This window comes from Rhinatrema bivittatum, chromosome 1, assembly GCF_901001135.1.
Source record: "Rhinatrema bivittatum chromosome 1, aRhiBiv1.1, whole genome shotgun sequence".
Lineage (NCBI taxonomy): Eukaryota > Metazoa > Chordata > Amphibia > Gymnophiona > Rhinatrematidae > Rhinatrema > Rhinatrema bivittatum.
In genome coordinates this window covers 253,583,095-253,599,035 of record NC_042615.1, presented here as the reverse complement: position 1 = coordinate 253,599,035, position 15,941 = coordinate 253,583,095, and the positions used below count along the sequence as shown (strand labels likewise).

Genomic DNA, 15,941 nt, shown 5'->3' with positions numbered 1-15,941 from the left:
TGGGAACTGAAATATAAATCATCTGGGCAGTGAGGAAGTGCACAGCAGTCTAGTACAGTTTAATTACTTTGCCACAGTTTCGGACAAAACCACTGTTACAACCTACTTTGCAATGTCAGAGGTAACCCCACTGAACTAACCTGCTTTTTTGGCCATTTGATCCTCCAGTTCGTTAAGTCAGTGCCACAAATCCCAGCTGCCAAAACCTATAAGCTAAACTCGACCTTCTGAACGATTATTTTATATTTGAAAATTGAAAAACAAAAATTCTCTAGAAATGACTCAGATACTCCCTTAGTGTCCTGAAGGATCTGCCCTTCAAAATCATCTCCCCATAGCCAAACTGAGCCGCCTCCGTTCCCTCTCCTTGTGTTCTGCAGGACCTTTCTTACAACAGTCACGGAAGGTGAGCCAAAAATTGCAGGCTGATCGTTTGCTATTTCCAGAGTTTACGCTGGTCGCAATTTAGCAGAAAAAAAAATCCTCCCTTCCTTCCTGTCACATTTTCCATTCTTGACAGTATCCCAAACGGCCATCAACGTCCCTATCTCAAACTGAAACTCCTTCCACCGTCCTGTAAAAAAAAAAAAAAAACCAGAAGGAACCCTGCTGGGCCACCTCCAAAAGGCCTTCAAAGTTATTTTTATTCCTAAAAGTTTGATAAGTCTGGTAAGATTAAAAAAAAAAAAACCCACTTATCATAAACGAGGGGGGGAAAAAAGCAACTCTGAGGGCATTTCCCACTAATTTCAGCCAGAATGCATTTTTTTTTCCTGAGCAGAAAAGACATCCAACACCCCCGGTACATTTGTGTTTTGCCTTTCCAAAAGTGCAGTTCTTCTAAAGTCAAAAACAATCTAAGAGCAACAGGAGAGAATTATTAAGAAAAAAAAAAAAAAGGGAAAGCTGGCGACCTCTGTACTGGACACTGTATTCCTGCTTCTGCTACACATCGCTGCTCAATTGAGTTTGTTTTAGTTGGGAGGGTGGGGGGGACACTAAAGGATCAAATGATACGTTGTTTAATTAATTTTTTTTAGTGAAAAAAAAAAATTCCCCCAGTCAAAACAAGAGCTAAGTCTGAGGAAAGAACGAGGGCCAGACCCCAGGGCAGTGGTGCCCGCGCCTGTCTGGGAAGTGGACTGTAAACAGGACCTCCCGGGGCTGCTCTCCTTATTCAGATACTGGAGGAGGAGGAGATGGAAGGAGATTTTATCTGTCCTCGTTTCCCTCCGAACAGCATCAATAAACTGTTCTCGGAACGAAATCAGAATCTAGGCAGGATTCCTCGGGCCCTGCAGATCCTTCGCCCTCCCACCAACTTACAGCAACATTTCCTGGCCGGAGAGGAGACGCACGCGAAAACAGTTTGGGGGCGCACCTTGGGGTTTTTGGTTTGTTTTTTTTTTGGGGGGGGGGGGTTATGTTTTTCAATCCCCGGGAGGAAGCACCTCCCCACCCGCTCTCGGACTGTTCACCTGGACTACGGGAGCTCTTAAAAAAAAAAAAATAGGCAAACTGACATGTGGATGAGAAAGGAGCACACACCCTGGGAATCGGCAAAGGAAATCGGGGCAAAAAAAAAAGACAAGCAAACAGGCGGCTGCCTCCCTCCTCTATCCCCCGAAATTGCAACGCTCCCGGCTCACTTACCCAGCCTGGAGGGAGCGGGGTGTAGCCGCTGCCCGCTTCCGATTTTGCAGGCAGATAGGAGTAGGAGGGGGGGTGGGTGGTTTCTTTCCGTATTGCTGTTGTTATTATTATTATTATTATTAGTGCTTCTTTTCCTCCCTGCCGGGTAGATTCAGCGGCGGGGAGCGGAAGGCAGCGCTCGTGTCGGGGGCTGGCAGCGCTGGGCTCTGCGCCTCTCCTCCCTCCTTCATGCTTGCGCCCGCCGCCGCTGCTCCCTCTCCCGCTCCTGTTCCGGCTGCTTGCACGGAGCGCTAGGGCTGAGGCTGCGCCGCCATGTTTGTGGGGGGCACGCACGGCTGGAGGAGGAGGAGAGGCCGGGGGCAGGTTGCGCTACGGGAGCCCTAGCCAGTCAGGGCGTGGGCCGAATAAAAAAAAAAGGGGGCAGGCGTCCGTCCTGGAGCCAGCCCCGGGAAGGGGAAGGCACAATAAGGGATTTCAAACATTTGCTCAAGGGGGGGAGGAAGGAGAGCAGAGCACCCAATCAGAGAAAGGCAGCAGCAGCAGGGGTACTAAGGGTAATCCCAAAAAGGGAGGGAGCTCACTATCGGCGAAGAGCAAGCGAGGAAGCACAGGGAATCTGCAGAAAACTTTGATTTCTACAGGTACCACTGGGAATCCTGCTTGGTTTCATCTAGTGCAAGGGCTACCCAAGCTCTGCTTATAAGGAGCGAGCTGAGTATGAGATTCCCAGACTGATGCCACCAAGGAGATCCGAAGCACAGTGAGCCACCCTTCTGCAGAACAGGGGGGAAACGGGCCCGCATAGCAACTGGCCATCAGCTACGTGGGGTGGCCTACAAAGTAATCCCTGGCATTAAGAGCAAACTGGCAGCACCTGGAAGAAGGTTAGTTTTATATGTAGCACACAAATGTATGGAACTAGAGTACAGAGCGGGGCAGAAAGTGGTTTTTGAGGGGTTTGTTTTTTTTTTTCACTCACCATCTGAAGTTCAGTTCCAGCCCAGGGCGGTAGTGAGGGAAAGTCTGTGATGGAAACAAAGATGAAGCAGAGAAAGGCAGAGGCGCAGGACAAGGATGGACTGGAGGGAAAAAGAGATCAGAAAGGGTGGCACAGGACGGGGAGGGACCAGACAGAAGAGAAACAGCATGGGACCTGTAAGAGATTCAGACAGACTAGGTACCAGATAAGCTACATGGACAGACAAAAGGGCCTAGTGAGAGATGCAGACATATGAAGCAGCATGATCAGAGGCAGACAGCTGCAGAACAGCAGGGCCCAGAGAGAGATGCAGGATGCAGTGATAGAAACTTGCTAGGTGGTGGCAAAGAGAGATCCCCTGCTGGCCCAGAGATAAGGACTGCAGGAACATAGAGTATGGTATGTGTATGCACACAAACACACACACATATAGGCTGGGCAGAGGTGGGAGAGAGGGATACTTTTAAGATGATTATCATCTTTTAAAAAAAAAAATGCAGGAGAGCCATATTAACAGCAATAATTTATAAACAAGATAATTATAGCAAGTTATAGAAATTCACATTTTCAGGAATTAGTAGTGAACTGTGGCAGCATATGGAAAGGACCTTGGCAACTAGCCAAGCACAGTAAAACAGATAAATCTTTATTTGGTAGTATTAATAGTACATTGTATAAGAAACTATTATAGATATACAAGGGTCAAGGGACTGCAAAGAGGTTAGCTCCCCAGAAATAAAAAAAACTGTACCCTTTCTATAAAATAATCTGTCTAGTAGCAATTTCACTAGCTAGGGGTTGCTGGAAGAAGCTGAGATACCAAAACACCAAACCTCATGAGGTTTGTGTTGGGGGGAATAAGGGGATGAGAGAGGTTGAAGGTATATGTGTGTGTGTGTACAGACATATACAACTAGGTAACCTTATATGTTGCATACTGAAGTTATACAGCTAGGATGAGATTTTTCTTTTTTTTCTTCTTTTTTTCCCGTTTGTCTACAAATTGTTTATTTCAAGAAGTTACCATAAATGGCAAGAACATGCAGTGCAAGAAAATAATAGTTCACTTTGGTTTTGTTAAACTTGCAGAGAAGGTTACTTTGATGATAAATTATGACTTAAAGGTGAATGTAAGACAAAAGTGCAGATCTAAAGTTTCAGGAGGAGACAGATTTAATGTATAATACATGTCATTTACGGAACTAGCTTCTGTCTCCTTTCTGTGACATCGGACAGGCAAAACAAAAAGCTGAGATTAAAGAATTCTCAGTTTTGTGTGATGCAGTAATGTTAAACGGGCCGATGCAGTAAAGTGCGCTCAGGCAGAGCGCACTGTTAGCCCCCGGTTGGACGTGCATTTTCCAAGCACTATTTTTACCCCTTAATATCCCCACCCCCCCCCGAAACTAATAGCACCCACAACATGCAAATGCATGTTGATGGCCCTATTAGTTATTCCCCGCGCAATACAGAAAGTAACGCCTGCCTTTGGCAGGCGTTAATTTCGGCCAGCACCAGGAAAGTGTACAGAAAAGCAGAAAAAACTGCTTTTCTGTACACCCTCCGACTTAATATCAGCAATATTAAGTCTGAGGCCCCAAAAATTAAAAAAAATTAAAAATTTAAAAAATAAAAATTTAAAGTCGGCCCGCGAGTTGGAAGATGGAAACTCAATTTTGCCAGCGTCCGTTTTCCGAACCCGTGGCTGTCAGTGGGTTAGACAACCGACGCCTGTAAAATTGAGCGTCAGCTGTCAAACCCGCTGACAGCCGCTGCTTCTGTCAAAAAGGAGGTGCTAGGGACGTGCTAGTGTCCCTAGCGCCTCCTTTTACCGCGGGTCCTCATTTACATATTTTTTTTCTGAATCACACGTCCAGGAGAGTGGGCACTCGCCGGCTCTCCCGCAGGTTTTTCTGTATCGGCCCGAATATGCATTAAGAGCTAACATAGGAGATTCAAAATGACTGTCAGTGCAATTGTGAGATTAGCTTTTACTAAGCTACCTTGAAAACTGCATTTGGGTGTACTGAAGGGATGCAAGAGTCAGAAACCAAATGCAGCGTAAAAGGTTTAGATGAAGTTAAGAAAATTTGAGCAGAACATGTTGGGGATTTGTAAAAGTAAAGGAGGCCATGGAGTTTATCAACTTAATGGGTGGTTGTCTGACAATAGATCTGCAGAGCAATGATGAGCCAATAGGATTTAAAGAAAAGCAATTAATGGGCGACTTGTCAAGTAATAAAGTGGAGCCAAGAGGCCCACATTCTAGCAAACAATCCATTGACTGTTTGCTAATTGTTGGAGACACAGGAGGAGATTGGAATAGAATGATAAAAGATTGGGAGTTATTTATCATGCAGTAGGGAAAACCAGTAGGCTTGAGAGATTTGGGGGGAGATCAATCTATTTTGATTAGCTACTTTAAGGACTCAACTGCTGCTCTCAGTCTTAAGGTAGGCAAGTAATCAAATAATGCCGATGGTTAATCATTATTCAATCAAAGAATTAGGACATATTCTGAATATGAAGTGGACATGTAAAAGATTATGCAGGTGTAGAGTTCAGGCAGATTTTCTGGAGGGGCAAGCTTGTTGGAAGAACTGTTGCTACAAGATAAATCAGCTTCTATATAAGTATAGAGTAAAAATACAATAACATGGATATGTTAGATCTTTGGCCATCTCCCAACCCATTACAAATGAAAACAGACAATATTAGCTTGGGGTTAAACATTATTTACACCCTTAAACCCAAGCCTGATTACAACTTATCACAACATTTAATGCAGCTTCAGCTGTAATAAATCCCAAACCAGGCCAAGCTTTGGGGTGAACCGCCACCGACCAGCTGATCCACCAATAACTTAACCCGGCTTCCAAAGCAGCCCACCCTTTGAACTCCCCCACAGACGATTCTCCCCCTCAGTCCTTCACCACCACAACCTAGCAGGAGAAAACCTCCAACATGGCCGGCAAGCCCACCACCATGTCAAATCCAGATTTTAATTATTTGCATAACAATATTCATAAAATTGTACAAAATCAATCATATGATCACATTTGTTCCCCTCCGACTGCAGATCAATCAACTCCAAGAAAACACCACCTAAAGTGCCTCCTGTAATGAATTATTGAACAGGTCAAGGCCCACATCTGACAAATGAACCCCATCTGGCCTATAAAAACCTGGGCAACCGTCCATCAGCTAATCATGCTGAAGCCAGAAACCACCCTGGTAGGCCAATAAAACCCTCCATGATGCCTGCCATGAAAAAGTGGTCCACATCTACTGTCCTGTGTCCACTAACCAAATCCCTGAGCTGGCCAGCAATCTTCAGATCCAACCATGTAGCTGTCGTCCCCACCACCACCACCACCACCATGCAGTTGCCAGTTGTGATCCTGGGTCATCATACTGCTTGCCCACCGAAGGGGGGGGTCAAGTCCTTCTCCCTCCTGCTCAAAATAGATTCCACGCACCATCAGCTCCCTGCTCTGTTGGAGGCATAGCTTTCCTTGCCCTTTGATCCCCCTTTTCCTTTCTTGCCACGTTCACCTGGACCGCCGAACGCCAGAATCGCTAACATTCACCCAACCTGAAAAGGAACCATCACCTCGCACATCCCAGCTGAAAGCAGCCACCACTCCAGGCCCTGCTTGAGACTGCCTACCCGAAGAGGATGACACTCCCACTCGCGTTGGCCTACTCCTTGCTCCCTGTAAAGTTCGTGCTCCTGCCCCGGATGCTCATCTCTGCCCACAAGGGCCCCCAACATCTCCCCCGTCAAAGCCGACTACCCCATTTTTGATCACCAGCAGGACCATTACCTCCACAGCGACGCTACCTGCAGGTCCGGCCCTGGCAGCTGCAGGCTGAATGTGCTCTTCTCCCAATGCCTCCAAAACGCACCGGAGCTCCAGCAAAGGCAGAGATGCCGCATCTTCTGGCTCCCGCGCACCTCCCAATGCTAAATGCAGATCACCTGATGCCATAGTCGAATTCGCCATCACTCCAAGCAGCTCTGGCAATAGAGAAGGAAAAGAGACCACCATGAGGCAACCAGCAAGCAAGGAGACAACCGCCTGAACACTGGCAAAGTTTGAAACTATCAAAAGAAGGGGGAGGAGACAGCTTAGATATAGATTTTATAGAAAGAGAGAGAGAGAAATATATATACACACAATTTCCCAGGATCTTAACAGGATAGGCTCCATGTGGCTATATAGGCAATCAAAAACCAATTATGCCCCTGGCTTGATTCAAAAAGGCAACTTAACAATCTCTTGGGAAGTTATCCCATAATACCCTCCTGGCTAATTTAACCATGCTCCCATGATCCTCTGGAAAGGTAAGATGAGTTTACTTTCAAAAATTCCCTGATCATAAAAATTCAAAATACAAAAGGTTCTGGTTAGGGGGGAAGGCCAGGACCCCTATCATGTTTTCTATGGCAGGCAGATCTCGTAGCCTGCTTCTAATTATATGTACAAAGAGCAGGGCCGAATTTGAGATTTTGGCACACATAGGCAGAGTGCCAAGGCAGTACCCCTTGAAGTGGTGCCAGCACATGGTTCGGCAAGGATAAACAGGCTCCGCTTTAGTCTGGATATTTGGTACCTTCAAAATTTGCCACCCTAGGCAGTTGCCTATGTTGCTTCTGCTAAATCTGGACCTGTCAAAAGAGGGAGGTGGAGTGCCAATGTTCCTAAGCATATATATACAATGGCTTGCAAAAGTATTCAACCCCCTAAAAAGTTAGCGGATTTGTGTGTATTACAAATGACACCAAGACAGATTGTTCCGGATAGTATGTTTATTGCAAATCAGTATGCTCTTAAAATAAATTTTCAAAGTCACAATTCATTATTTCTCTGCATTTTTTGTAAAATAAAATTAAAAACTGAAAAATGCTGCTTGTATAAGCATTCAACCCCTGTGCTGTTGAAGCTCCAAGTTTACACAGATGAAAGATATTGCCTTACCAACTGGCTTGCAATTGTCCTCTACAAGTGAATCATTAAAAAATGTCAGCTTTTCAGGCTAAATGACCCCCTAATTCCAGTACCATTGGTCAGACTGTGAAACTGAAGGAAAGCTGTGAAAATGAAGGCCAAAGAGCATTCTAAGGAAATTAAAGATAATTATAGACATGCACAACATAGAAAAAAGGCTACAAAATAATATCCAAGTGCTTGGATATCCTAGTGAGCACTGTTGGATCTATTGTGAGGAAATGGAAGCTGCAACATTTCACTCAAACACTGCTTAGATAAGGTCATCCCTCAAAACTCAGCATCGGAGCAAGAAGACTTGTGAGGGAAGCCACAGAGATGCCAACAATCACTTTGAAGGAGGTACAAAGTTCAGTGGCTGAGACTGGCGTGGAGGTGCCCCAGTCAGACATATCAAGAGCTCTGCATACAACTGGCCTGCATGTCAAGGTGACTAGAAAGAAACCAATACTGAAGAAAAATCACCTCAAAGCATATCTGGAATTTGCCAGAAAACATCTGAGTGATCCAGCTAAAATGTGAGATAAGGTTTTGTGGTCAGATGAGATAAAAATGGAGCTTTCTGGCCAAAATTCAAAACTCTATGTGTGGTGCAAACCTAACATTGCCCATTCCTCAGCAAACACCATCCCAATAGTAAAATATGGGGGTGGCAGCTTCATATTGTGGGGATGCTTTTCCTCAGTGGGGACTGGGCATCTTGTTAAAATTGAAGGACGGATGGTGCAACATAACAGGCCGATACAGTACAGTGCGCTCTGGCTTTACCCCTTATTCAGTAAGGGGTAATAGCGCGCTGAAAACGCGCGTCCAACCCCCCCGAAACTAATAGCGCCTGCAACCTGCAAATGCATATTGATGGCCCTATTAGTTATGCCCACGCGATTCAGAAAGTAAAATGTGCAGCCAAGCCGCACATTTTACTTTAAAAAATTAGCGCCTACCCAAAGGTAGGCGTTAATTTCTCTCGGCACCAGGAAAGTGTACAGAAAAGCAGTAAAAACTGCTTTTCTGTACACCCTCTGACTTAATATCATGGCGATATTAAGTCGAAGGTCCCAAAAGTTACAAAATAATTAAAAATTTTAAAAAAAAAAATTTAAAATGGGCCCGCGGCTCGCGGGTTGAAAACCGGACGTTCAATTTTGCCGGCGTCCAGTTTCCGAACCCATGACTCAGCGGGTTTGAGAACTGATGCCGGCAAAATTGAGTGGCGGCTGTCAAATTCGCTGATAGCCGCCGCTCCTGTCCAAAAAGAGGCACTAGGGACTCGCTAGTGTCCCTAACGCCTCTTTTTACCATGGATCCTAATTTAAATAAATTAATTTACTGAATTGCGCGCACAGGAGAGTGGCCTGTGCGCGCGCCGGGAAAGCAGGCGCCGGGAGAGCAGGCACTCGCCTGCTCTCCCGCAAGTTTTACTGTATCGGCTCGATAGGGAGGTACTGCAAAACAACCTGCTTCAGTCTGCTAAAAAACTAAAACTTGGGAGAAAGTTCACCTTTCAGCAGGACAATGATCCCAAGGCCAAAGCAACACAGGAGTGGCTGAACAAATGAACAACAAAAAGGTGAATGTTCTACAGTGGCCATGTCACAGTCCAGATCTCAATCCAATCGAGAATCTGTGGCACTATTTGAAAATTGGAGACCATAAGCATCATCTGAACAACCTGGAGCAAATCTGCCAGGAAGAATGGGCACAAATCACTCCCAAACAGTGAGCAAAGCTGGTAGAAACGTACCCCAACAGACTTAAAGCTGCTATTGCAGCAAAAGGTGGTTCTACCAAGTACAATTCTGAAAGGGCTGAATACCTATGCATACAGCATTTTTCAGTTTTTAATTTTATTTTACAAAAAAATGCAGAGAAATAATGACGTGAAACTTTGAAAATTTACTTTAAGAGCATATTGGTTTACAATAAACATACTGTCTGGAGAAATCTTTGTAAGGTCATTTGTCATCCACATAAATCTGCTGACTTTTTAAGGGGTCGAAATCCTTTGCAAGCTACTGTATATATAATGCATGTATTCCTGCTTAGTTTCCATTAGCTGCAGTGTGTGTGGGGGGGGGGGGGTGAGATGGAAAATAAAGTAGTCTTTTTTTTTTTTCATTCAGGCACAGGTAATCACAAGCAGAGCTGAGCTCAGGCTGAGGGCATTTTGCAGCAGTTCTCAATAGTAAGCTGAATCCTACATGTGAGATGAACAATAAATTTCCTTCCCCACATTCCAGCATGACACTACAGCAGCTATGAGAAATATTTTAGCATAACTACATTGTTACACGCTGACATGTTTGCAGTGGTCTTATTGCAGGTTATTGATGCCCAAAGCAGAGTGGTGAGCTGTGAGGATGTCAGCATGGTGATGGAGTCTTGAAGCAGTAACATTGAGTAAAGCAGAAAGCTTATGGAAAGGCTACTGGGAAATGTAAGAGATAATTCAATCATTTGGCTAACAAGTAGGATAGCATAACCACCCAAGGGTGGACCAATCTATTCTGATCACTGCTTTAGCCACTGGTCTACGTTGCCACTCCCAGGAAAGCTGGGAGAAGTTTCAATAACCTGGCATAACTGGGAATATCAGAAAGCAAAGGTGCTTTGGAGGGACTTTGGCTTGTAAAAATATTCTGAAACCCCCATTCTTCAAAAGTTGGGCAGCATCACCTACAGTACCTGAATGTGATTCACTTTGAAGTGCTGAAAAGCTGAATAAAAATAGATAAACCACTGGCAAGTGAAAGGGAGTGGCCTGGAGAAGGCCCTGAGAGAAGGGAAATATTATTATATAAAATACATTTACCCCCCCCCCCCCCCCCCCCCCCCTGGTTCTTTGGGTTAAGTAAGGTTAGTGAAGCAATGCCAGAAACCTGGAACACAACTCGTGGTCCAGCGATGTGCTAGCGATGGACAATCATAGTGAGATTTTGGTTAAGACACCTCGTTGTTATACCACCTTGCAAAATAAAATCAAAGTGGTTTACGAAAAATGTACATACTTAAAATACAATAAAATACATAACTTCAGCAAAACATAAATACAACTGATAAAAAGATGACTCCAGTAATGGCAACATAGTGAAAAGCATAAACTGAATAAGGTCCCATACAGGTTTGTTAATCGGGTAGATTATATCAAGGCTTGTTTAAAAACCAAGTCTTAATTGCTTTTCAGAGATGCATAAGAGAGCAATGGAGGCAAAGTGGTATTCTGGGCTCTGGACAAAGAGAATTAATGCCCCCATTAGGGCAGACACAGGGGCAGGGCAGTGGAGTTGCACATTCAGCAAAGGCCACAGAGCAAGGTTGTTTAAACGATCTGAGCAATGACTGTGTATTCTTTTATTACAACAGGAAAAAGGACAGCGTGGGAACATCAGCAAAATTGGTGTGCAACCAAAAAAAAAAAAGGTGTGAACTGTGATTCACTCCTTTCTATTTTGGGCCAGGGAAAGAGCGGCAACAAGAGCTGGTGGTGAAAGGACTGAAGAAGAGAGATAACGGGCGGTAATTTTGGTAACACTGGGAAAACCTTGAGTGGAGCAGCCATTACAACCATAAACATCTTACTGGGCAGAGCTGATGGACTCCCCATGTATTTAGCTTTTACCCGCTGTCGTTTATCATGTTACCTTAGGAGGAAGCGGGTGTGAAGTAGGAGCAGCTGATTTTTTTTCCAAATTTTGGCATGATGCAGAACGCAGTGCAGTGCCAGGGTGTGCTCACTGACTGGTGCCAAGACATCCCTAGAGTGGACTGGAAGGAAGCCAGGAGCAAAAAAATGAGATAGAGAAAAGCTGCTAAGAAAGTGAATGTGCTGGGAGTTGCACATATGCAACATACAGAAATAGCAACCCAGTGCAAAGGCTTATTTAGGCTGGAAGAGGTCCACCTCACAGACATAGATTGGGTCATTGTCAATTGAGAGATACAGTCAACAAGTGAAGCAGACATAGAATTGTAGATGGGGGTGGTGGGTCAAGCCCTAGTAAGGTATTACTGTTCCCTTCTGGGGCAGCAGCTCACCAGACAAAATGGAAGATTTATTTATTTATTTAAAGGCTTTTATATACCAATGTTCATATACTGGTACATATCATGTCGGTTTACATAGAACCAAAGTTGGAAATTACATCGAACAAGAGGTGGCAAATAACAGGGCTAACTTGTAAGAGATTATAGAAAAGGTGAGAACGATTTAAAATTATTATTACAAAAAACACATAGTATTTATTACATAAAATAATATTACATAAAATATTTTATGTAATAAAATATTTTATGTAATAAAATATTTTATGTATAAATATGTATAAAATGTATATATTTTATACATATCTATACATATTTATGTATACATATATATGTATACAATATTATACATTATAAATATGTGTAAAATATGTATAAATATGTATAAATATTTTATGTAATAAAATATTTTATGTAATAAAATATTACATAAAATAATATTACATAAAAAATTACATAGTATTTATTACATAAAAAACACAAAGATGATCAAAATGGGTCACTCATGCCATTAGAAAGGGGGGGTTATACACCATTCATACAACCCCGTATTTTCATAACATTCCTTTATATGAAGATCCCGTTTTTTTTTTTTCTTTTTATTTTCTTCTGTGTTTAATTATATTTCCCTCACCCATTCATGTGTTACCATTTAAAAAATTATTAAAGACAGAGGTGAATGTCTAATTCTGTGACTTTACTTCACTAACTCCAAATCCACTGAAGTTAGTGTTAGTCTGCTTTATATGTTATAATGATCGGCATTCCACCTACCATCCTCTTTATTTTATTCAAAAAAAAATCTAAAAATCTCCTATCATTTCAAACTTTATCTCAGTCCAGCAAAAAATGCTTCATGCACCTTTTTTCCTTTTGTTTCCCGTCAATTACTTAACTTAGTGCTGCGTCCTCACTTATTCAATGTCCTCCCTACAAGGCCTTGTTTCGAAACGTCCCAAGTTTCTTCTTCAGGGGAGATGAATAATCCGATGTTTCTCCTTTCAGTGTCTGCTTTGCACCGTGATGGTCTAACTCAAACCGTTGCACGCTCGGAGTCTTAAGAGATTTCTGGATGTAAGAAGGGCTTCAACCTTCAAAGGCAGCAAGGGGGGGGAGAAAGGGGGGGGCACCTGGGCTGGGGGGGGGGATTAGTTTTAGTTTCAATCAAGCAGCCCCCATGTATCCAGACCACAAATCATCAGCTGGCTGGGAAAGGTGTGAGCACATTGTGATCAAGGATAAAGGGCTCAGGCCCCGTATCCAGCTGCCCTGGGGATGTGGTGAAATAATAAATGGTAGGGACAGCAAGGCGCAGTTGTGCCACTGCCAGAACATCTGGATGAGGGGCAAAAGCTGGATAGAAATAATAACAAGAACATATAAGAGTAACAATAGTCTCCTCAGCTGTGAGTGTTGCAGTAACGTAGGTTGGGGGTTTAATTCGCATCAAACTCTGCGGGGGTGTGCATGTCAGATGTGGGTAGGGACATGTTTATTCTGTCGCTGCCAACGGCCACAAAAGCGTTGGGGTTGAGTGGGGGGGGGGGGGGGTAGGGACCTAGTAAGGAGTTACTGCTCCCTACTATGGCGAGCCCTCTCTGGGATAAAGGGGAAAAGATTCACAGTATTGGGGGGGGGGGGGGGGGGGGGGCTCGAGTCTGAGGATGCAATTGGTTGGCAAGTTTCATCAGCCCTTGGAAAAAGTGGGCTGGGGGTAGGCCATAAAACTGACCTCACGCGGGCCCTCAGGTGCCAGTAGAAAAAAAAAGGGGCGCCTGGGTCTGGTGGTGCCCTTGGTTGGCAGATTTCATCAGCCCATGAAAAAGATTGGCTGGGGGCCTGCCACAAAACAGGCCTGTCGTGGAAAGATACAGACCATGGCGGGGGTGGGAGTCTGGGGAGGCTTCAGATGTTACACGGGCCGCAGAAGGGTGGCCTTAGACGGCTGCAAGGGCGGCCAGGGGCAGGTGAGGTGGCGCAATGCACGGAGCGGCAGTCCACAATACACGCTCGTCCCGGCAGCATCCACGGAGCGGAACAGAGCCGGCAAGCAACTCTCATGGAGTAGAAAGTGGGAGGGCAGCCACCTCGTCTGGGTATCAGTGCTGTAAATAAGTATTGACTAGGTGGGGGCATAGGTTAACATTGTTCCGTGGCCATTGTTGTTATGCACTTACCTTTGTTATGTTTTACAATTGTTCTGTGGTGGTAAGGCTGTGGCCGTTTTTTCATCCACTCAATAAAGGCGCGTTTCTGGAGAATGGAAAAGGCAACTGTCATTGGGAAGGGGGAGAATTGGTGATAATGGCAAGAAGGTGGAGCATGCGTCGGTTAAGCTTCAATGGGGTGAGAAAGGAGACTTGACGCGACCAAGCGGCGGATTTCCTGTCCCTCCAGCTTGCCAGGCGGCCCCTGGAAGAGCTGCCAGCCTTCCTCCCTCTTCCACTTTGCATTTTGTTTCTCTTTCCCCTCCCCTCCTTGCTGCCTTTGAAGGTTGAAGCCCTTCTTACATCCAGAAATCTCTGAAGACTCCGAGCGTGCAACGGTTTGAGTTCGCCCACCTTTCACTATGAGCTTAAATTAGATGCTCTGCTTAATAAAAAAAAAAAAACCCCACACAAATGTTAACCAAGGAAACAGCTGGAATCACACAAATCGTTATACCACAGGAACCTTCAGATATTCCCTGTCCTAACTGTGCTGCATTTTATTTTGAAACAGCACTTTAAAATGTAAAATTAGATTTCTGTGCAAATCGTATTGCAGTCACTTATAAAATGATACAGGGTCATACAGTATTCTACAGGATAATTTAAATAGTTATGGGGTACTGCTCAAAAGAGAGCCCACAACCTCAGGGCATGATGCACGCAAGAGCCTGCTAAATTGGACCCCAGGGGGATTAAAGCAGCAGTGATAGCAGAATGTTTCTAGGTAAAGTGGCTGACAGTTAAAGCAAACGAACAATATCTCCCTTTTTTTTTTTTTACTTTTGTTTCATTCTTGAAAAAATCAGTGCTTAGTTTTATTGAAGGCTCCTTTTCAACATTTGGTATGGTTATGAGTTTAAGCACAACAGGGCCTACAATGCAGATTTCCATTATTGGAGCCATAAGCAAACATTGCATCTCTGCATATAAAGTATGAATACATTAAGAGAGGATACAGGGAGATGTTTAGTAACAAGTGCTATGGTAATAAAAAAAAGTACATAGCTTTCATTTAAAAAGTACAAAACTTGAATCTCCTGTTTGTGGGCTGTGGATTGTATTTTGTTTCTTATGTTAATTGTGCAGTATTAACGATAGATTTCTTATGATTGCCAGATTACTATGTCGTTGATATGCTTGATGTAATCTGATAAAAGTGCATGAATAAAATTTAAAAAAGTAGAAAAACATTAAAAAAAAGAAATCATACAAATAAAGGACGGGAGCCAACCTAATGGTGTGGTGACAGTTTTGCACACTACCATGCAGAGACAAGTTAATTAAACTCCTGTCTCGAATCTTCCTCTCTCTCCAATCTAAATGGCGCTGAGGATACTGCAGAGGCAGCATACACAGCCTCTTGGGGGAGAGAGTCCCCAGTCATTGTGCAACAGTATCACAGAGCTGGCTTTTGGATAGGGCTAAGGTGCCCACAATCCGCGATCACTACCTACACTTTTCACTGTAGTGCATGCATACGTAGCCAAGCAGCGTTCATTAAGTGGCCGCATACAACATCTAGGAAGAACTATTTAAGGAGTTATTTAGTTTATGTGAAGAATTATAATGTGATAGAAATTAGTGGAGTAAAGATAATCATTAATATTGCTAGTGTGATTGCTTGACATTAGGCCTATAAGTTCTGAGAATACATATGCCATTTTCTTAGCTGCTTGTAACAAGAAACAGGGAGGAGAAATAGCCTAGTGGTTAGAGCAGTGGACTATGAACAAGGAGACCAAGGTTCAAGTCCCACTGTCGCTCCTTGTGACCTTGGGCAAGTCACTTTACCCTACATTGCCTCAGGTACAAAAACTTAGATTGTAAGCCCTCTGGGGATAGAGAAATACCTACAGTACCTGAATGTAAACCAGTGTGATATCTCAATTGAGATCAAATGTTGGTATATAAAAAAAAAAAAGAAACAAGTCATGAAATCAGACATATTAACAAACAGTTACTCAAGAGGCTAATGCTGCAAATAGAGAAAACAGGACAATAGTTGCTGATATGATGAGACAGTTGTAGCCCAGAGAAGAAACTAGG

General features: G+C 43.8%; 1 protein-coding gene and 1 long non-coding RNA gene across 9 annotated transcripts in view; one reads left to right on the top strand and one right to left on the bottom strand.

Annotated features, from left to right (window-relative positions):
- Positions 1-2,055, bottom strand: part of PTPRA (protein tyrosine phosphatase receptor type A) — a 435,489-nt gene extending 433,434 nt beyond the window's left edge. For 3 of the 6 annotated variants that reach the window (XM_029593639.1, XM_029593630.1, XM_029593649.1), the window contains exon 1: positions 1,654-2,055. The gene's annotated coding sequence lies outside the window, so the exon portion shown is untranslated. The remainder of the gene's footprint in view (positions 1-1,653) is intronic. The other 3 variants (XM_029593622.1, XM_029593659.1, XM_029593668.1) reach the window with 1 other exon arrangement.
- A 165-nt stretch (positions 2,056-2,220) lies between these two features.
- On the top strand, positions 2,221-11,812 carry LOC115087009. Of its 3 annotated transcripts, none has more exons than XR_003855397.1 (4): positions 2,221-2,537; positions 5,712-6,980; positions 9,968-10,081; positions 11,008-11,812. It is a non-coding gene; the product is annotated as an uncharacterized LOC115087009 (long non-coding RNA). The 3 variants fall into 3 exon arrangements; XR_003855396.1 differs by having other exon boundaries at positions 9,768-10,081; XR_003855390.1 differs by having other exon boundaries at positions 9,768-11,812.
- The last annotated feature ends 4,129 nt before the right edge of the window (positions 11,813-15,941 follow it).